Genomic DNA, 9,554 nt, shown 5'->3' with positions numbered 1-9,554 from the left:
TCCTCCTGATTCCAAGTCCAGTGCTGTATCCACTGTGCCACTTAGCTGCCCCCCATGCTTTCAAACTACTATTTGCTATCTCATGTGGCAAGATTGCTAACAATTTCCTACTAGTAATGTTTTGCAGATGAGCTTATACTTTACTTTTTAATTATATTTTTTTCAGTTAGCAAACATTTGTCTTCTTACTCTCCCATTCCAAATACTCACCCAACTTGAGAACTAAAGAAAATCAAACCCTGTTATAAACAATTTTGTTCAAATCAAAACAGATTTCTGCATTGACCATGTCCAAAAAAAAAATTTCCCTCATTCTGTTTTCAGAATCCTTCACCTCTCTCTCAGGAAGTAGGTAGAATCATGGTTGGTCATTACATTTATAAGAGTTCCTACTTCTTTCAAAGTTGTTTTCCTTTATCATATTGTTGTCATTGTAGAAATTGTTCTGTTAATATTCACTTCACTAAGCATCATCATACAAATCTTCACAGGTTTCTTTAAAATCATCCCCTTTATCATTTCTTAAACCACACTAGTATTTGATGACATTTATATACCACAACTTTTTCATCCATCCCCCAATTAATAGGCAGCTCCTCAGATTCCCATTCTTTGCCACTTCAAAAGAGTTATAAATATTTTTGTACACCCTTGGAGTTCCTTTTGTTTAGGACTATTCCCTCCCTTAAACTATCCTCCTTCTAATTGCCTCCCTCCCTTCTTTCCTTACACTCCTATTTCACTACTGCATGAAATGTATTTTTGTACCCAGCTCTGTATGTGTGTGTGTGTGTGTTTATTTTTCCCTTTAACCAGTTCTAATGAGAGCAAGGTTGAAGTATCAACTACTCCCTTCACCCCTTCTTCCTTGTTTATATAAATATCTATTTATGCATCCTAATTATGTGAGATAAGTTTCATTAACCTTCCTTTTGTTCTCCACTCTGGTCCCTAGTATATTCCTCTTCCCTTCACTTTCCATTATTCTCTTAAGATCATCAAGACATAACAGAACCACTTCCAGGCCTTGTCTAATTAACAACCTCTACAACCCCTGATGATGATGAGTATCAGAGGGGACACATGTATCATTTCTCTATATTAGAATATAAACACTTTCTCTTTGTTTGGTCAATTGTCATTGTTTATGTTTAATTTTATGTTTCTTTGCACTCCTATTTAAGCCTCAAAGTTTCTATGAAGCTCTGGTCTTTTCAGTGGAATGCTTGAAAGTACTCTATATCATTAAAGATCTGTTTTTCCCCTGTACGTAAACTCATATTTTTTTGGCTTTTGGATAATATTCCAAATTCTCTGCTTCTTTGTGATGGTGGCTACTAAATCTTGTGTGATCCTGACTGTGGATCCTCAGTTTTTTAATTCTTTCTTTCTGGCTGTGTTCAGTATTTTTTCTTTTTCTTTTTTTTTAAGGTAAAATTATATCCTATTTTTTTAAAAACAAAAGTATTTTATTATTTTCCAGTTACATGTAGAGATAGCTTTCAGCATTTGTTTACATAAGATTTCCAATTAGCATTTTTTCTTTGACCTGCACACTCTAGATTTTGGCACTGGTACTCCTGGGAGTTTTCTTTTTGGGGTTCCCTTCAGGAGGTGACTGGTATATTCTTTATATTTCTACTTTGCCCTCTGGTTCCAAGAAATCTGAGTGGTTTTAAAATTTCTTGAAGTATAACGTCTATGCTTTTGGAGGGATTGTGGCATTCTAATAGTTCAATGAGATTCTTAAATTTTTCCTCCATGATCTGTTTTTCAGGTCAGTTGTCTTTTTGCTATGAGATACTTTATATTTTCTTCTATTTTTTTTAGCTTTTTGGAATTTGGGTTTTTTGTTTTTGTTTTTACATTTCTTGTTGTCTCATGGAATCATTGGTTTCTATTTGGTCTATTCCAATTTTCAAGGACTTTAATACTTGGGTAAGTTTTGTACCTCTTGTGCTGACCTGTTAATTTCCTTTCCAGTTCTTTCTTCCATAGCTCTCCCTTCTTTTCCAATTTTCCTCAAATATTCTTATTTCATTTATAAAAACATTTTAACTCTTTAAAATTCTTGCTTAATGTCTTCCAAGAATTCTAATTGAGTTTTTCTCTGAGGCATTGCTTGTAGATATTTTGGAGTCATTATATTCTACATTTGTATTTGTCCTAGGTATCATGCCACTATGGTGGAATTCTTTTTTTGTTTGTTTGTTTGTTTGCCCATTTTCCCAGGCTAGTTCCTGACTTTATATTTGATATTAAGGCTGGGCTCTACCACACTTCTGGAAGTAAGGTCTGGTCTGTTGCTGCTTTTTCCCCCCATGTATTTAGTATTGTGTTTTTATAGGATCTCAAAAATAAACTAGGGTTCTATAAGCCAGTGCTCACAAAATGGTTTGATCTAGGGCAAAGTCTGATTGTTGCCCCATCCCCTCTACCATTTTTAAGCTCTGCAAATTCCTGATTTGGGTTTTGGTTAGGCAGAAAAGAATACTGCTGGGCTCAGATCCTATCAGTCATTTGGGAAGTTCTGCTGGTTCAGAGCAACAGAACTTCATGCTCCCCTTTAGTCTAGGATTCCTGCCCTGGTTATTCTTCTATGGGATGGACTAGATGGTAGAACTGAAATTATACTCTGCTCTTGTGATCCTAGACAAACCACTGCTGCTTGCTTCTGAACTTCCTTCTCCCTAACCTAGAATAACACCTCTGTGGGTGTTTTGTAGTCTACCCTGGATGTGTGACCAGAACTAGGAAGTAGCTAAAGCTGTCAATTGATTGACACCTGTATACGTCATAATGGCTCAATACGAGCCATGGGGGGTCCTATATTGGTCTAGGATCTCTTTTTGTCCTAGTGCACAGCCTTTCCCTGAGTGTTGGCATACTCTACCAATAGGATACTGCTTCTCCAACTAGTCTCTACTTTCAGCAGACCTCTTTCTCTGTCTCCTTATATTAGTGTGGGCTGGACAAGTGATTCATTGTGACCTTTTCTGGATTTCCCTATCAAGTATCAGTCTGGTGCATTTTTCTAGATATGTTTGGAGGAGTTTTGTGAAACTTGGACACATTGCTTCCTGCTACTCTGTCATCAAGGCTCTGCCTGACTTTAAAATAGTCCTTAACTTCCATGCTTCTCTTGCCTTGGGCTTATCTCAACTGTTAGAAAAGTTCTCTAGCCTTTGTCCTTCTGACAGTTTCATTTTCTTGTTCAGATGTAAAGAAAATATAGGAAGGAAAAGAATTTCTATTGATATGACACATAACATATGGCAGACCCACATTTATAAGTTAAATCTCAATGTGATGTGAGCAGAGAAAAGTAGACACAATTTGAGTGGATTTGTTTTTACCAGGATTGGATCAGATTTCCATTCTGGTTTTATTTTCGTTTGTGACTAAAATCTTTGGCTATTTCCTTATAGGATAATTGTTCAGTAGCATCAAACTAAATGAAACTGGAAAAGATCAAAGACTAGTTGATGCATTGGTGGTCATTATACTACTTAGAAATGAAAATGCAACATTGTGTGACATTGAATTAATTCTCAAATTTTTCAGGCCCCTAGGATGTTCATGGGAATGAGTAGAGAAGCTGTCTTGAAATTACCAGGGGTTTTTTTCCCCTCCACCTTTGTTTTGTGCTCTTGTGATCCTTGGAACTAAAAGCAATTGTTGTAGTGAGTAAATAGTTATTCATTTCTTACCAAGCAGCAAGCCAGTCAGTCATCCATCCTTCAGCAGACCAAGATGCAGATCACCAAATAAAGCCTTTGTGGCTGCTATGATGAAGTAAATTCTCAAAATTTGCAGGATGCCTCTGGTTCCATGGCAACCAGAACATGCCAGGGAAAAGACTGAAACTGAGCTCTTTTTCTAATGAAAACTGCAGAAAGTAATTTAAAAAAACAACAAAAAAACCCCCACCCAGATTCTCATTCTGTCATGTGGTCGGAGGCCCCTTTCCACCTGCCTTTTTTTAAAAAGACAGATCCTTCAGTTCCAATAGCTTTACTCAAATGATTCATCAGCAATTTTGTGCTAAAATGTCACACTATTGAAAATCACACCTTTTACCATTGGGGTAGAGGAATATTCTTAGCCAAAGAAGAGATAAAGGCAATCGTAAAAGATAAAAGGTAGTTTTACTACATAAAATTCAAAAGATTTTCATGAATAACAGCAATAGAGATCGAATTAGAAGAGAAAGTATAATGTGGGAAAAATATTTGTATCAAATCTCACCAATAAAAGTCTGATATCCAAGATAGATCACCGGCTCTGAGTTCAAATCCAGCCTCAGACACTTGACATTTACTGGCTGTGTGAACCTGGGCAAGTCACTTAACCCCAATTGCCTCACCAAAAAAAAAACCACACACACAAAAAAACCCCCCAAAACACACACACACACACACACACACACACACACACACACACACACACACACACACAAAAAGTCTGATATCCAAAACATACAGTGAAATTACAAAAATAGGGGGCAGCTAGGTGGCGCAGTGAATAAAGTGCTGGCCCTAGATTCAGGAGTACCTGAGTTCAAATCCAGCCTCAGACACTTGACACTTACTAGCTGTGTGACCCTGGGCAAGTCACTTAACCCCCATTGCCCCACAAAAACCCAACAAAAAACAAAACAAAAAAACAAACAAACAAAAAGAAATTACATAAATGTTTCACACATTTAAACCATTTCCCAATGGGGGATAAGTGGCTATGTGATATGAACAGTTTTCAAAAGAAGAATCGCAAACAATAAATAACCTCCTGAAAACATGTCCCAGTCACCATCAGTTATCAGTATATAATAAATCAGTAAGAGGAAAATAAATAAAAACAACTCTGAGGTTTCACATCACACTATGCATATTGGCAAAGATGAAAAAAAAAGATGACAACAGTAAATGTTGGAGGAACTGTAAGAAGATGGGCATGTAGATACACTGTTGTTGAAGCTGTAAAGTGGGCCAAAGGTTTGGGATTTTCATCTGGAATTATGCAAGAAAAGTGAGTGCCCCTGACTTTTGACCTAGCAATCCCACTATTGGGTATAAACCCCAAGGATAGCAAAGACATAAACTGTCATATACTAAAATATTTTGTGGAGTCTTGTTTCCACCTCATGGCTTCCCTGGCTTACTTCTCAGCCAAAACCCTACCCTCTATAAGAAGTCTTCCCTGGGTCTCCTTAATGCTTATGTCTTCTCTCTGTGATTATCTCCAACATGTCCTGAATATATCTTGTTTGTTCATAGTTGTTTGCATGTTGTTTCCCTCAGTAGATTGTGAGCAATCTTAAGAGCAATGACTAAGCTCATCTTTCTTAGTATCTCCAGCACTTAGTATGGTGCCTGGTGCATAGTAGGTACTTAATTAATGCTTTTTGACTTGACTTGACCCTTGATTGATGCATGACTTAAAAAAAGAATTAGGTATGAGAATATAATGGAATATTATTGTGCAGGGAAAAAATGGCAAATATGAAGAAGTCACAGAAATGTGGGCAGATTTGTATACACTGATCCAGAGCAAAATAAGCAGAACCATAAGAACCATTTACACGGGCAGCTAGGTGGCACAGTGGATAAAGCACCAGCCCTGGATTCAGGAGGACATGAGTTCAAATCTGGCCTCAGACACTTGACACTAACTAGCTGTGTGACCCTGGGCAAGTCACTTAACCCTTATTGCCCCCCACAAAAAAACCAAAACCAAAACCAAAACAAAGAACCATTTACACAATGACTCTATAACAATGTAAGTTGAATTACTATAAAGAAGTTTAACTCTAGTAAGAGAAAAACCAGCTAAGGTCTCAGAGAAGAGACAATGAAACTTCCTTTCTCAAGGTACAGATGTGGGGGGACTATTGGGGTGAACTATTGTATACATTGTCAGTTCCAGAATCAGATGTTTTTGTTTGTTTCTGTCACAAGGTGGGGCTCATAGAGGAGAGTAGAATGACTAATATGAAGATAAAACACATTAATAAATTATGGGTTTTTTTGGTTTTGGTTTTGGTTTTTCTGGTTTTTGGTGAGGCAATTGGGGTTAAGTGACTTGCCCAGGGTCACACAGCTAGTAAGTGTCAAGTGTCTGAGGCCAGATTTGAACTCTGGTCCTCCTGAATCCAGGGCTGGTGCTCTATACACTGTGCCACCTAGCTGCCCCTAAATTATATTTTTTAAAAGAAAAAATTACATGCTATATATTTTTCTCTGAAATGCTGGAACCTCTGCTTTGCATTCCTAGGTGCTCAGGATATGCTTTTTCTCATTTCACAAAAATAAAACAAGGTTTATATATATATATATATTTTAAAGCTTTAAAATGTATTCAGAAAGTTAGGTAGATTCTAAAGAGAGGAATATCAATGTGTTTCAAAAAGATTTTCTTTTTCTTTTTTTTTTATGTAAAACATTACCTGGGGACAGCTAGGTGGCACAGTGAATAAAGCACCTGCCCTGGATTCAGGAGGACCTGAGTTCAAATCCGACCTCAGATACTTGACACTTACTAGCTGTGTGACCCTCGGCAAGTTACTTAACCCTCATTGCCCCACAAAAATAAATAAATAAATAAATGAACGAAACGAAATGAAATAAAATAAAATAAACCAAACAACAACAACAACAAAACCATTACCATATTTGTCATTTTGTACAAGCAAACTTGGTTAAAAGAAAAAAAAATGAAAGAAAGTGAAAAATCGCATGCTTCAGTCTATTCCCATCAGTTTCAGTTCTTTCTCTGAAGGTGGATAGTATGTTTCATCAATAGTCCTTTGGGATTGTCTTGAATCACTGTATTGTTGAGAATAGTCAAGTCATTGACAGTTCTTCATCAAACCATATTGCTGTCTCTGTGTACAATGTTCTCTTGGTTCTGCTTACTTCACAATACATCATTTCATACATGTCTTTCCAGGCCTTTCTGAAGTCATTCTTTTATAACATAATAGTATTCCATCAACCATCATATACCACAGTTTGTTTAGCCATTCCCCAATTGATGGGCATTCCCTTGATTTCCAATTCTTAGCCACCACAAAAAGAGCTGCTATAAATATTTTTGTACAAATAAGCCATTTTCTCTTTTTGGGGATAAGATTTTATTTTTCAAAAATGATGCGGTAACAAAATTATTTTGTCAAAATTAGTGATAATGATAATACCTACACTTGATGGTGACGTGGGGGAAAGCCAAAGTAGGCACTTTCTTTCTCATCTTAACAGTACTTTATGAAGACAATGCATTTTTACATAGAGTTAGGAATAGAAACACCCTGTCCCCTTTAAGGACACTGTGATATACAGGCCTTTGATTTTCCTGATCATTTAAAGAAAGAATACATGAGTTGTTTATAAACAAAGCTTTATATACATACCTCTTTCATTGTGGGGAAAATAGTAGTTCTGTAAAGGTCCTCCAATTAGACTTAGCTCTGAGAAAGCAGACAGTATAATCTTACCTGTTGTTTCCTCCAATGCTTTCTACAATGCTCTGCACATAATAGATATTTAGTAAATGAGTTCTCGGTTTAAATAATACTAAAAAATTAACTGACCATTGAAATGTTCATGTAAAATTAACATTTTGTTGATGTTAATCTAAAGTTAAATGTACTCTGCTGTATATACACCACTGAAATTCTGTTATTTCTTAGATTATAAAGGGGTTTCTGTCCTTTCACATGCTAGCACTATTGAATTGTGTCCATTTCACATGTGCTCAGGAACTTTTTCATGAAAAAGGAAAAAAAGCAGTCTATATTTTAAATAATGGGTTTTAAAATGGATTTGGGGGGATAACGGTGGGTCTTAACCCATAATTTTAATCTGTATAGGGAAACTTCCAGTAGGAACATTCCCTCCACTGATACAGCAAGGAATGCAGCTGTTGCACAGTAGATGTTGTTCATTCTTCATTCTCAAAGAGGACCACATCATCAGGGTGATGTCATGACTTGCAGTGAATTGGATTTAAGTGAGGGAGGGCTGGGCAAGATCACCAACCTCACTTTTTCCTCCATAGCCATCTGGGTCAAGGGGAAAGATAGATATTTGGACAACTGGAGACAGCCCTGGATGTTGAAGGCAACTGGGGTTAAGTGACTTGCCCAGGGTCACACAGCTAGTAAGTGTCTGAGGTGACATTTGAACTGAGGTCCTCCTCACTCCAGGGCCAGTACTCTATCCACTGTGTACTATTAGTGGAGTTCCAGAGAACCTGAGTTCAAATCCCAGTGCCTGTGTGGTGTTGGGCACTTAACTCACTTAACCTCCCTAAGGATGAGATTCTTCATCTGTGAAATGAAAACAGTGCACTAGAAGATCTCTGAGGTTCCTTCTGGCTCTAGCCCTAGGATCCTAAAAAATCATCTTTAATTGATAGTTGTAGAGAGTTGCCTGTGGCATTGAGTGGACACATGAAATACTCAAGAGCACAAAGCTAGTATGTGTCGAGCAAGAGAGTTTGGGGTGAAATCCTGCCCCTGACACCTACTAATTGCGTGACTTTCCTTAAGTCACTGTGGAGCTCTTAGTTGTCTCATCTGTAAAATGAGGGAGGTTGGTCTAGATTAGGGATTTTTAACCTTTTTGTGTCATGTATCCCTTTGGCAGACTGGGAAAGCCTATGGACCTCTTCTCAGAATGGGTTTTTTTGTTTTGTTTTGTTTTTGCAGGGCAATGGGGTTTAAGTGACTTGCCCAGGGTCACACAGCTAGTAAGTGTCTGAGGCTGGGTTTGAACTCAGGTCCTCCTAGAATCCAAGGCTAGTGCCTTATCCATTGCGCCACCTAGCTACCCTCAGAATGGGTTTTTAAAAATTCACAATTGAAGGAAACAGTTTTTTGTTTGTATGTTGTCACCCTCCATTAAGCTGTGAGCTCCTTGGGAGCAAGGACTATCTTTTACTTTTCTTGGTATCTCCATCTCTTAGCACAGTGCTTGACACGTAGAAATAATAATAAACTAATTTTTTTAAAGAAATAATAATAAATGTTTATTAATTGACTGCTAAATTTCAGTTTGAAGTTAATAAAAATAAAGATGTATTTTTCCCCCACGCAAGTTCACAGACCCTCTGAATTCTATCCATGGACTTTAGGAAGCTCAGGTTAGGAACTCCTTCAGAAACTATGCTCCTCTGAATCTAGGTCTTGACAACGCCAGTCCTCTCTCTATACCGGGCTTCCTTTTAAAATGAATATTGCCTGTATTTTATTTTTTTTAATAGCTGTATTTAACATTGATTTTTTAAACTTTTTAATTCCAAATTCTCTCCCTCCCCTCTCCACGCATTGAGAAGGCAAGCAATATATCAGTTAGATATGTGTTTTCACGCCTGTTATTTCTACCTACGCTATTACTGTTTCTTTTAAGTAGCTCTTTAAGACTTACTTTTCTAGTTAGCCAAAAAAATATTTTAAGTGCCTGCCCTGTGCAGACTATAGTACAAGGCGCTGTGATGGGTTGGGAGGTGTTCCTTCCCCTCGGGGAGTTTACAACTGAGCACAGAATATCAAAAGA

The sequence above is a fragment of the Dromiciops gliroides genome, chromosome 1 (genome assembly GCF_019393635.1).
Source record: "Dromiciops gliroides isolate mDroGli1 chromosome 1, mDroGli1.pri, whole genome shotgun sequence".
Taxonomy (NCBI): domain Eukaryota; kingdom Metazoa; phylum Chordata; class Mammalia; order Microbiotheria; family Microbiotheriidae; genus Dromiciops; species Dromiciops gliroides.
Note: the sequence above shows the minus strand (reverse complement) of the source record.